Consider the following 13,449-nt stretch of genomic DNA (forward strand, 5'->3'; position numbering starts at 1 on the left):
TTGGAGCAGTTTCGAAAAATAATCGATTGTGGTGTAAGGAATTAGCATCAACTTCGATTGTAGTTATTTTGGTATTAAAAGATTTAACTGTATTGTTAATTAAGGTAGTGCTTAAATTCAGTATTTATTGAATGCGTCTCTATCGCAGTTTTTTTTTATTATTATCATTATTATTAGTGGCTTGATTAAGGATTCAATAGAATTCTTAATTAGCCCTTTGTTTAGTCTGTTTTTGTTAGTACAATACTCTGATTAATGATCTCGATAATTAGAATCTACCTTTATCAAAAGAAGTAGTAAGACTAATATTTGTGCGGTGATTATGTGAAATACTACAATATCAAGGCTGTCGAAGTTTATTTTAATTAATGCATACTATCCATTATTTTTCGAAACCTTTGAATTTTCAGAGCTAACATTATATTGACTATATATATATATATATATATATATATATATATATATATATATATATATATATATATATATATATATATATATATATACTGTATATATATAGTAGTATTTATTATTAAAATCTTTATATGTTATCTCGGTCTTGGAGTCATTAAATCTATTTTTTTCAAATGTATAACAACCGAGTAAAAGCTGATCGCCACATCTATAGCCTAAATGACGAGGCGTCTCTAATGAAAATACAAAGGAATTTTAAAAGAACATTGAAGAAAATAGGATTGAAAATAAACAGGTTAGTTTTCCTCAAACGTTGTAAGTTCCATGCAGTTTTTCCCAATTTCATCTCTTTTAAAGAAAAGATAACAACGGAACGCGCTAAAAGAATCTATCGTAAAGCTAAGATGGATCTCCTCAGCGAAAGAATTACAGACACTAAACGTGGTTTAGCTTTTTTGTTCAGCACTAAAAGATCTTTAACTCAAAAACTTGAAGAAATTATGGATAATGTTAACTTACATGATTTTATCATTAACAGTGAAGCACAAGCCACACGAATACAAAACAAGAATAAACATACTCTTATCAAGAAATTTAATAATCTAATAAGGACACAAAACAGATCTGGTCATAGTGATGCCCGTATTAATCCTGAAAAGGTTGTAGAGAACAAATCTTCTCATATGTTAACGGACGCAGAAACGAATATTCTTAGCAAAGGTCTCAATTTTATTCCCTCACCAAAATTTATCCCTAAAGAATCTCTTCTTACAAAAATAGAAAAAGCAAGTTCACTCATTCCTAATCATTTGGCGAAACTTCTTCGTATTGAATCAATTTTTATTATAAATAATGCCAAACCTCCAACAGATAATATTTCAGTGGCTGAAAGAAAAGTCCTAAAAAATCTAAAACAGAACAGTAACATTATTATTTTACCTGCAGATAAAGGCAACTCTACGGTCATCCTCAACTCTGAAGATTACCACAACAAAATGCTTCAATTACTTGAAGATAGTTCAATATATTCAATTCTTCAGGAAGATCCTACACGAGAATTACAAAACCGTACAAACAACTTGTTAAAGACTGCGAGTGAACTTCCTCATAATGTTCGCCTCTCATTACGCTCTCTACATCCTCTTATCCCACGCATCTATGGAGTTCCAAAAATTCATAAAGAAAACATCCCTCTTCGCCCAATTGTGGAAGGAATTGATTCACCTACATATAAACTTTCAAAATATTTAGCAAAGTACCTCAAGTGTTTCTCCAATAAATCTTCATCTTTCATCAAAAACACCACAGATTTTGTTTCTCATATTAAAGATATTCCCATCGATGATAATGATATTCTAGCTAGTTTGGACATTATATCTTTATTTACTAACGTTCCTACGGACGAGGTTCTTACATTACTACAGGACAAATTATCCAAAAAAATGTTCACTTTATTAAAGCATTGCATTCATTCTGGTTACTTCAGATATAAGGACTCCATTTACCAACAAAAACAAGGCCTGGCAATGGGCAACCCTTTGTCCCCAGTGCTAGCTAACATCTTCCTTGAAGACTTTGAAAAGAAAGCCATATCTTCCTTCTCATTTAAACCAAAAGTTTGGAAAAGATATGTTGATGATATATTCATTATTTGGAATCGCGGGCACACAGCTCTCACAGATTTTCTTCGTCATCTAAACAACCAAATCCTAATATAAAATTTACTGCTGATATAGAAAATAATAACTCTTTACCTTTTTTGGATGTTATGCTTACACGATGCTCTGAAAGATTAAAAATCTCTATGTACAGAAAACCTACGCATACCAATAGATATCTGCATAACCTTTCTCATCATTTTCCACCACAAAAACTTGGAATTATATCTACCTTAGGACACAGAGCACGTTCTCTCTTAAATGAACAAGATGAACTACAAAAAGAAATGAATCACCTCACTCTTATTTTTAAACAAAATGGATACTCTGAAAAAACAATTAAGAAATTTCTTCTGAACCCTCCTAAGCAGTGCACAACAGAGACTATTAATTTTAAAGGTAGCATCTCCATTCCATACATTAGCACAGTCTCTAAGAAAATAGCTAAAGTCCTTAAAAAATATAATATCAGGACCTTCTTCACCACACTTCCAAAAATCCGCTCTCTAATCAGCCATCCAAAACCTACTCATCACAACCTTAAGTACCCTGGAGTATATAAATTGTGGTGTGATTGCAATATCCCATACTTTGGTCAAACTAACAAATCTATTGAACAACGCATAGAAGAGCATAAGAGAGACATCTCATACAAAAGATCTCATGCAACTGCGTTATCCAGTCATGTTCTTTTTTCAAATAATCCTAATGATGACCAACAAAGCCACTCTGTATGCTGGAATAGATCAGAAAATATTTTTCGCTGTGAAGATGAGTTTGAAAGGAAAATCGTAGAATCAAGGGAAATCCTACTGAACCCGGTCCACTTAAATAATAATTTAAGTTATAACATCCCAGATAGCCATGCTGCAGTTATTCAATAGTGGCGTTCACGTGAACTTACATGCACAATTGCAACAAACAATGGCACCCCAGTTGGAACAACTTGAAAAATACAACGTTTTTATGTATCGATTATGTGAGGCAATTTGTACCTGTAATTTCCAGTTTGTTTAAATAATTCAATGTTTATTAGTATTCCTTTCCTTTATAAATACCTGAAGAAGGCTGCTATATGCCGAAACTAGTAGTATTTATCATTAAAATCTTTATATGTTATCTCGGTCTTGGAGTCATTAAATCTATTTTTTTCAAATGTATAACAACCGAGTAAAAGCTGATCGCCATATATATAATATATACTGTATATATATATATAAGGGTGGTTCTGAAACGTTCTCGCTTAACAATGAACAAACGAATTTATAATATCAAAATTATTTTTATTTTTCAACATAATCTCCCTTAAGACTAATACATTTATTCCAGCGCCGTTATCCCGTCCCTGTAGTAGGTTTCAGTAAGATCTGCAAAATACCCCTCTACAGCCGACCAGCGAGGAAGAGTTTTAGTTTTGGGAAGAGATAGAATTCAGAGGGAGCCAAATTTGTGGAATAGGGTGGATATTTCAACAATTTATCGTGCAGATCCCTTAATTTTCCCATTGCCAAAACACCTTTGTGGGCAGGTGCATTGTCCTGATGAAAGATTTTTTTTTCCTGCAAACCGAGTCTTTTCTCACGAATGTTTTCGTCTAGTCTGGTTAAAAGATCGGTATAATATTCACCGGTTATTGTTTTTCCCTTTTCAAGATAATCAATAAACAAAATGCCTTTAACATCCCAAAACACTGATGACATGACCTTTCCTGCTGATAGAACCGGCTTTGTTTTCTTAGACGCTGAACTACCGGCTTCTGTCCACTGTTTTGACTGCTGTTTGGATTCTGGTATGTAATAGTGAATCCATGTCTCATCTATAGTAATAAATCGACGCACAAAATTAGTTTTATTCTTGTTAAAACGCTCCAAACACTGTTCAGAGATTTTCATGCGAGTGCGTTTTTGATCTGCCGTGAGCAAGCGCAGCACCCATCTTGCGCAAAGCTTTTTCATTTGCAATTCTTCATGCAAAATATATCCTACACGTTCTTTTGAAATGCCTATAGTCTCAGCAATTTCACGCACTTTGACTCGCCGGTCATCCACATACCATATTGTGCACTTGATCAATGATTTCTGGTGTTGTTACACTTTTTGGACGTCCTTCACGTGGATCATCTTCAAAGCTGGTACGCTCACGGTTAAACTCGGCATCCCATTTCTTAATTGTCGAAAACGAAGAAGAAGAGTGCCCATAAACTTGTATGAACTTCGTATGAATTTCTTTTGTCATTAAACCTTTTTTTACAAAGAATTTTATAACCGCACGATACTCGATTTTATCCATTTCAAGGGATACAGACAACACTTTTTCTTCAGACAGCTGTATAAACCAAACCACTTGATAGAATGACTTGCAATTTCACAGGAACGCTTATGACCGATGTACCAACTTAGAAAAAATATTGCCGATAGTGTTGCCATTTATGGTCGAGGCAGAGAACTTTTTAGGCCACACTTTTATATATCCAAACAAGTGCTTGTTGTGTTTTTTTTCCCTTTTTTTTTGTAAGTTTATCCTACTTCCAAATCATTTTATTTATAAAAGTAATCGCTAAAGTAATTATTAAATAATGTAATCGTTAATGGATTTGATTATATATTAAAGAATGGCGATGGGAACATGCTGTTGAATGCGTGCTTGTAGTAGTAGCTACAATTGTGATCACATAATGGATTCGGTGAATGACTGTTGTAAGATGACTGCACTTTCTTGGAATGGATTCTCAACTAAATATGAAAAGCAAATATGCGATGAAAGATATTTTCCTTACGTGGATTTCAAGGAAGCTAACGCCGAAGCTATAATATGAATGAATTTAGAGGCACATGTTGCAAAGTAGGATGCTCTTTCCTAAGCAGAGAAGAACGAACGATTGGAGATTTCGCCATTTTAATTATTCGCAAATTTTTATGTTATTCTGCTCAATGCACAACTCCATGACGTGACCCGTGAGCGGAAGGATGAGAGATGAAAGGACGTATTGTGTTCTGTACATGGAACGAACATAGATCATTGTTTTTACCGACCAACAATAATGCTGCAGCTCACCCTTCTGTTCTCCCATCTTCCGCATTTTAGCTCATTAAGGCCGTTGTTTAATTAGGTTAGCTCTTTCTCATAAATGGAACATCTGTACGTTTCTCTTGGAAGCGTAAACACATTATTCATTGCTAAAACATTACGACTGTCGCTGCCAGTTAAGAGTTTAGATTCATGGTATGTTTAACAAACAAATGAAGATTTTCAAAAGTTAGCATTGACCTTCGTAAACTATTGGGCATTCAGATATGAACAGGTTCTCTTTCTTTAGTCTCTAACTTTACGTTAAATAAGTATTGACGTGCATTCTTAGAAATTTATCTACCACTAGTTGTCAACAAAATATGTTCATTAAGAAAATTAATAACATCTGCTAACCTTTGACCTTATAAGCAGCCATGCGAACCGTCTGAAACATTCTCTCTCTCTCTCTCTCTCATGTGCACTGTTATGATGATCCTAAACCGTTGGTATTTCGCTTCACTTTTCTGTCAAAGCAGTGGTCAGCCCTTTTCATTCGAAGAGTATGGTGGTTGTCTTGTCTGCCGCAGTATTTCAGTTTATTCACCAAATGCTCCATGAGATTTGAAGTCTGGTTTCTGTATCAGCGAGGTCAGTATCAGTTATGTGTATATCTTAAATCGGTCATTTATAAGCTTCGCTTTATAATATTGAACGTTATCCTGCTGTGATAGGCAATGACTTACACATAATTACGTCTTATATCTGTTATATAATTACGAATTATGTAAATCGATCCGGTTGTTGCTGGAAGGTGTCTTGTATAGTTTACCGAAAACCGGATGATTTGTTCATACGTGTAAATATACTAAATAGTTAATATTTGATTTAAAAAGATGCTGTTTAATCAGTCATAATTCTGGTTATTACTGTATTACTGAACTTCTCATATTTTTGAGTTATCCGTGTGAGAAGGTGCTTTTATTGTTTGTCGATGCCGAAAAACACCCAAACCGAACGAAGTTAAACTTAAACATATTTTCTCACAGGAATTGTTTTCTTAATGCCTTAAATTGAGCAAATGGGATAAATATTGTAATGAAATGCGCGATTCTTAATAAGTTTTGCATCATAATGGAAACTCATCAAATTCGATTTGGGATTTTGATCTGATTTCTAGGAGAAATGCATGTGGTTTTAGTAGATTTATGTACGTTAAATTAGCATAATGTAAGCATTAGATATACTTTATATGTTCTGAAGTTTGGCTTATAGCATTAAAATAATTTTATCACTCTTGATAATTATAAAACTTTGTCTTAATTGTATAAACTCAGTAACTGTCTACTTGATAATAAATGATGTAAGAGTTTATGGCGGTTTAATATACTGCTAAATTTTGTGAAGAAAAGAAAATCGAACGATATTAAGCTGTTATTACAAACAGAAAAAACGATTGTATATAAAACATGAATATATACCAAAACAGAATGGGAAGAAGAGATGTTAGTAAATTTGAAAAATAAATGTATGAACCACACCCGAAATATATAAAGCAATAAATGTCTTACAGAAAGAAACGATAGAAATTGGAGAACAACCAGCAGTAGATAGATTACTATTATAAACTCTGGAAAGGAAATAATCAGAATTAAATCACTTTTAGGAAAGGTAACTGAAAATACGCTGCCAAATAACATAATATCAGATTAATTAAATGAAGCATTGATAGGAATAAAAAAAAAACGGAAACTCACTAGAAGAAGATGAAAATCCTAATAGAACTTATAAAATATTCAGAAAATAAATTTAGCCAAAGATTTCTTAAATAATAAATAAATATAACACTGGGAAAATAACCAGTGACTGGAGCCATGTAATTGTGATTCGTATTTTTTAAAAGAAAGGAAATAAAAAAAGTTGCGAAAACTACAGAGGAATAAGTTTACTAAACACAGTTATAAAATCTATGTGAAAATATTGAAGAACAAAAATTATCCCTAATGTCGAAAAAATGATAAATGAAGAACAAAATGGTACTAAAAGGAAGATCCTACATAGATCCTATATTCACTCTTAAATACTAGTTGAAAAAGAAGAGAATTCATCGTAGAAACTCGTCTAGCATTCATAGATTATAAAAAAGCTTTTCAAGATAGATTTAAAGTCTATGCTATACTAAAAATCACTCACCTATAAATTTATTAAAACTGCTCTACAGCGTATATGACAAAACGGTAATAAACATAAAAAGCTTAATGGAGGAAGACCAACAATGAAGGAATCCAAATAGAAAATGATTTTATTTTAGACACCTTACTCTTTGTAGATGATCAAGTGATATTTTGAATAACTAAGGACAATCTACCAAAAGCTTATATAATTTGAATTTAATAATAAAGCAATGTCAATTTCCCAACAAAACACTTAAACCATGGCATCCAAAGGAAAAACATCTGAACTAAAATAGTTATAGCGTCCAAAATCATTGAAAAAGTCAATAATTTTAATCATTTGGCTATAAAATAAGATACAATGAAGATTCAGACATTTTTAATAAATTAACCAGATTCTCTGAAGTGGAATAATAAAACACTTATGACTAACATTAATCATCAGACAAGTAGATTAAGAATGTGTAATATTTTATCATACCAGAATTATCATATAGAAATGAAGCATTCAAATAAGATGAAACATTAAAAGAATTACATTACAGGAGAAATTAAATAGATGAGAAAACAGTTGTTATACCAAACTAGATAAAAAGCGAAACGAAGGTATATTTGAAAGAACTAAACCAAACACCAATAATGCAAGATGATGAATTACAAATTTGCCGAAGGAACAAAGAAACATAGGCAGACCAATGAAATACTGGACCGAGATTTAAACAGGACACCCGGCTTGAATTCGTGAAAGAAGGAGGAGGAAAAAGAAGAATTGTTTATGATAATATACGCTTCATAATTTTCTTATGATATACATGAACTTATAATGGAATAGGAATAATAACAGTAATAGTGCCATTAATTAGTTATGTTACAATATGTTAGGTGTATTATATATAGCAGAGGTGGCCACAACGTGGCACGCATCACGCGGCTCTTCACGATCTACCAGGAAAAAATAAACAAAAAGAGAAAAGGAGGCAACAAAAAAAAGAGGAACAAAAAAAAAAGGAGAGAAGAGGAAGAGAAAAACAGGATTAATAAAAATTACTGCACTAAAAAGTTTAATTCGAAATACATTAAATTATGTTTATTTTGAACAATTAGAATAATTTTAATTACTTATTTACTAGTAGAGACCTTCCTTGTTTCTTAGTAAGCTCCTTAAAATTAGGCGTGTAATTAATCAAAGCAGTTCTTACGAGCTCGTTACAACCTCGCCATGAGCACACTCACTTACTCTCGTCCCAAAGGCGTCGGTCAAAGGTTGCGGCTCTTCTTAGTCTTACCGGAATGATTTTGGCTCCAAAAGGACGCGTACTTGGCCACCTCTGATATATAGTATGTAAAGTAAATGAAGGAATCAAATCATGCTTTAAGAGGTTGATAGGGTTTTTTCCTCCTGGAAACTTGGATTTTTCATTCCGAAAAAGATAGACAAACCGTCATATGAACAATTAACGGACATAAAGCAACTCAGGCTATGAGATACTGGTCTCACAGCCTGAGTTGCTTCGGCTGTAAATCCGAAATAATCTAACTTTGACTAACCTAACGTAACTGCTTTAAAACTCATTTTCAACTGATAGTGAGATGTCCGGTCTCGTACCGAACTGACAGTGTTTTCTTTTCAATATTTTTCATTTATTTTTCATCTTACAAATATCGACCCTAGAAGGCACTGAGGCAGTGATTGATATCAGGGTATATGGTGGACTCTAAAGTGGTTTGCGTACAGGGCACTAACTGTAATCCATAGATCCAGTACAATAGGATAGGGACTGATGAAGCATAAACCTGGAAGAGGAGGATGCCTGAGCAACCAACTCTGCATCTGAGGATAGTATTTGAGGTTAATGTACATGAATTGGATACGCCCACTTTTCAGATCTGCACCTTATCTTATTATTTTCACCTTATCTTATTATTTTCCTAATCCCACCCTATTGGTTGAAAAGATTGGGTTGAAATGGGGTTCTTCGAATGCTATCTTGGACACTAGGAATCGTTACAGGGATTTCAAGTGAGATAAATTAGAGATTCTCATACAGAGGTAGTAGGAAAACTTATAGTTAACAGACCAGTCAGTAATGCTTAGCAGTCATCTACTGTGTATACTATTAAGAATCTTGCTTTTTCATTATCAAAACATGACTACATGTTGCTGAATAAATTTAAGTTTGAAAATTTCCCATTATTAAATTTCGCTTTTCCTCTTTTATCTAACCGTTAGTTGACAACTGTGCTGGTGTATTTGGTGTTCGATATTTCATGACGGAACAATCCTTCTTTTAAAAAGTAATAATAATAAACCCAAGTACATTAACACGTGTCTTCAGTGCTTTTAGCTTGAATATTTACTGTTGGCTCTTGAGTTCCACTAAGTTCAACAGTGTTCTCTTTGGATAATGTATACTTCATCGCAGTTATGGTGGAGTTTTATTATGCAAATTTTGAAAATAATTCCAATTTTTAATTCGCTTAATAATAGTCGGTGTGTAGTTGTATTGATTTTCGATTTTTTTTCTCCTTTACTGCATAGTTACGCAATCAGAGATTCAAATAAGCCGTTAATTTAGTCTTCTGTATACTGTTTCCATCATTTTTATGTGTTTACCTTTGAAGAGAATGGCAACTAATGCTAGTAAGCAGAAAGAGTTTATTCTTCTTTTTCTTCGTCTGCAATGAGATCATTAAAATATAATTAATAATTAGGGCTCTCTCTCTCTCTCTCTCTCTCTCTCTCTCTCTCACTCACTGCTTCTTACGACCTCCTCAAATCTAAAAGCAATCTGTAACGCTAATTTAAAACGGTCTGCTGAAAAAAAAATGAGCATTAAGAAAATGTTTTCTACTATACGATCGACTTTCAATACCAGCGAGTAGAAAAAAAAAAGAAATAAAACTAATGCTGATCACACAAAACCGCTTTTTGAAGTCTATCTCTTGTTTTTTTCAGTGTTAAAGAATTGCTTTTAAAGGACTGTGTTATTTTTATTATAGTTCAGCATAATGCTGAAAGCCGAAATGATTAGTTGAACCGTTTTTCTAATATGGATGCAGAATTATTTGCTGAGCTCAGTTTCATAAAAGGTGAATGCCGATTTGAGAATTTTTGTTTTGTTTAGTGTCGCAAAGGAAAAGAAAACTATTTTGTATGCTGTGTCCAGATTACTTTGCGAGTAATTAGCAATTCTTATCCTAATTTAAAAAGAGCTTAAACATTTAGATTTCGCAAAGCTAAAAGGAAAGTTTGGTTATAATAAATACATTTACATTAATAATTTTATTTGACATTAGAATTTCAGTGATAATATGATATGTGTTTTTATCTCATCTCATCTTCCATATTGAGCTCAATTACCTACTACACGCCAAATAACTTGTCTTTCTTCAATCTAATTTCTGCCGGACAAGATGATGAAGCCTGTATATCCTGTTTGCATACAGTTGTGTTCTCTAGTCCGTTTTCTTGTTTTTTGGGGAGGAAACCAATTTCCAGGAAGAAAAAAAAGACCTGCGATCTTTGTATAAAACTGACTTCTCACCTTCAGATAATAAGACCTTTCTAAATGTATCTGTCATCCTAGACAGAGTCCCTACAGGGGCGTAGGTGTTTTTGTATGCCAGCAATTTACATTCTGATATATTATACAACTTCAACATTAATATGAAGGACTTTTCGTAGAGCATTACGTTCTTTTAATATTACTAAGTACTCCTTCTCTGAGCGCTATCCTTACTGAGAAATGGGTAGCGAGCAAACAACAGATAGATTAGGTGACCTAAAATGTCAAAAAAAAAAAAAAAAATAGAACTATTTACGTACAACCAGTATCCTGAGCACTTAATGGCTCAGGATCCTCTATTCTTACTAGGTATTTATGAAACCCCACTTCAGTGGGTTTTCGTCAAGTGTTTTAGACGAAAATAACATAAAAGTATACGATACGGACAAGATAACCGAGAGCGATACTAACTTAACTTGATTACTTCATTAGGACTAAACCGAAATTTCTCTATTAATAGATTTAAATCTCAAAGACTATTCCTGGAAGAAGCCGAACTCCTGCAATATCCTCTCTGCTTGCACAGAATTGAATCCGTTTTAAATAAATTTTGGCACATCTTTGATTTTCCTTTAGCTCAAAGAGACTAATTTCAGAAGATCGCCATGAAGAACTCCCGTGGTTTATGTTTTGGATAATTTCAATTAGTCTCAAAAAAGTTATTATTATTATTATTTTTTTTAAGAGAGACCTAATCGAGAGAGACCACACACACACACACACACACACACACACACACACACACACACACACACACACACACACACACACACACACACACACACACACACACACACACACACACACACACACACACACACACACACACACACACACACACACACACACACACACACACACACACACACACACACACACACACACACACACACACACACACACACACACACACACACACACACAGGATGCCCTCTCGTCCTTTCCCCGCCCTCCATAAATTGAAAAATTCCATCAATTGAAATACTGTATGGCCCTTTCAGAAGTTTGTAAGTCTCAATCATATCACCGCTATTTATCGTGTTTGCTAGTGTCTGCAGTCTAAAAATTCTCAATCTCTCTTCATAATCAGTATTCCACAATCCTGATATCATTTTTAGCACTCTCTTTGTACTCTCTCTCTCTCTCTCTCTCTCTCTCTCTCTCTCTCCAATATATCAGAATCAAACTGAGACCAGACCTGCGTACAATAGTCCAAGTGAGGTCTTATCAAGGAACAAACGAACATGTGAACGTTCATTTCAGTATTGCAATTATCTTTTGAGTTGTATTTGCAATCTTTTCCACATGGCCCATGGACTTCAACTACTTCCTGTTTATTAACACTCCAAGATCCCCAGCCTCATCAGTTTCTTCTGGTCTAATCCCACCACTAATCATGCCGAAGTGAATGACTTTACATTTACTGACATTGAATTGACACCCATTTTCCCATGCCCACAATTCCAGCCTATTCAAATCATTCTGCAAAGACTGCATATCAGCAGCATTCCTGATTATCCTACCTATCTTTGCATCATCAGCAAACAACTGTATGTCGCTTGTCAAATCCTTCCCAATATCATTAATGTACAGATTGAATAACAGTGGACCAAACACTGATCCTTATGGTACACCACTTGTAACCTTAAACCTTGCGGACTCAGAGCCTCTGTATACCACTTTTTGATATCTGCCAGTCAGCACCCTCTTATCGATGCTAATATTGTATAACCCAAACCCATTTTCTCCAATTTATGCAGCAGTCTTCCATGCTGTATTCTGTCCAAGGCATTACCAAAATCCAAAAGTATCATGGTGTATCCATTCCCCTTGTTTAGTTCAATGGTAACATTGTTATAGAATGTGAGCAAGTTGCTAAAACATGACTTTCCCTTAGTAAACCCATGTTGTTCATTGCAAAGTAGAGATTCACTGTCAATCCATTTCTGAATGCGGGCCCTAACCAATTTTTCCAAAATCTTCACCACCACTCCTAAGATATTAATTAGTCGATAGTTGGATACATCGGTCTTTTGCACCGCCCTTATGCAATGGAATTACCATACGTTTCTGTGGAATCTTCCCTGTCCTGAGACTCATGTTAAACATTCTGGTCAAAGGAATGGCCCAGTTCAGCTGAACACTCTTTTAGCACACGTGCTGATATTCCATCATTCCCTATTGCTGAATTCTTATTCAATTTGTGCAACAGCTCTAATACCTCGGCCTCACACATCTGCGTTTCTTCATTTTGTGAAGAGGTAACAGTGAGCTCAATGTTGCGTTCACCAGGTTGATAGCTTTTAACGGAATGGGCACTCATTAACTGAACAACCGCTTCTGCATTTGTAACCCTCATGCCATGTGGATTTAGAAGAGTTATTCTTTCATATTCATTCTTTCTTTTACTTGCAGCATATCGATAGAATTCTTGTGGGTTGTCTTTAGCACGCAGAGCCAGTTTATTTTCATACTCAGACTTGGCTTTCCGTACAATATTTGTGACTATTCTAGCCTGCTCATTATAATGTTCATAACGGATGTCATCCTTATGGAAACGGCATTCCTTTCAAATTGTCCTTTTCTTACGAATATCTTGCTTAATAAGATTACACATCCATTTGACTCCTA

Source organism: Typopeltis vanoorti, chromosome 6, assembly GCF_054136105.1.
Source record: "Typopeltis vanoorti isolate ZY-2024b chromosome 6, IOZ_Tvanoo_1.0, whole genome shotgun sequence".
NCBI lineage: Eukaryota > Metazoa > Arthropoda > Arachnida > Uropygi > Thelyphonidae > Typopeltis > Typopeltis vanoorti.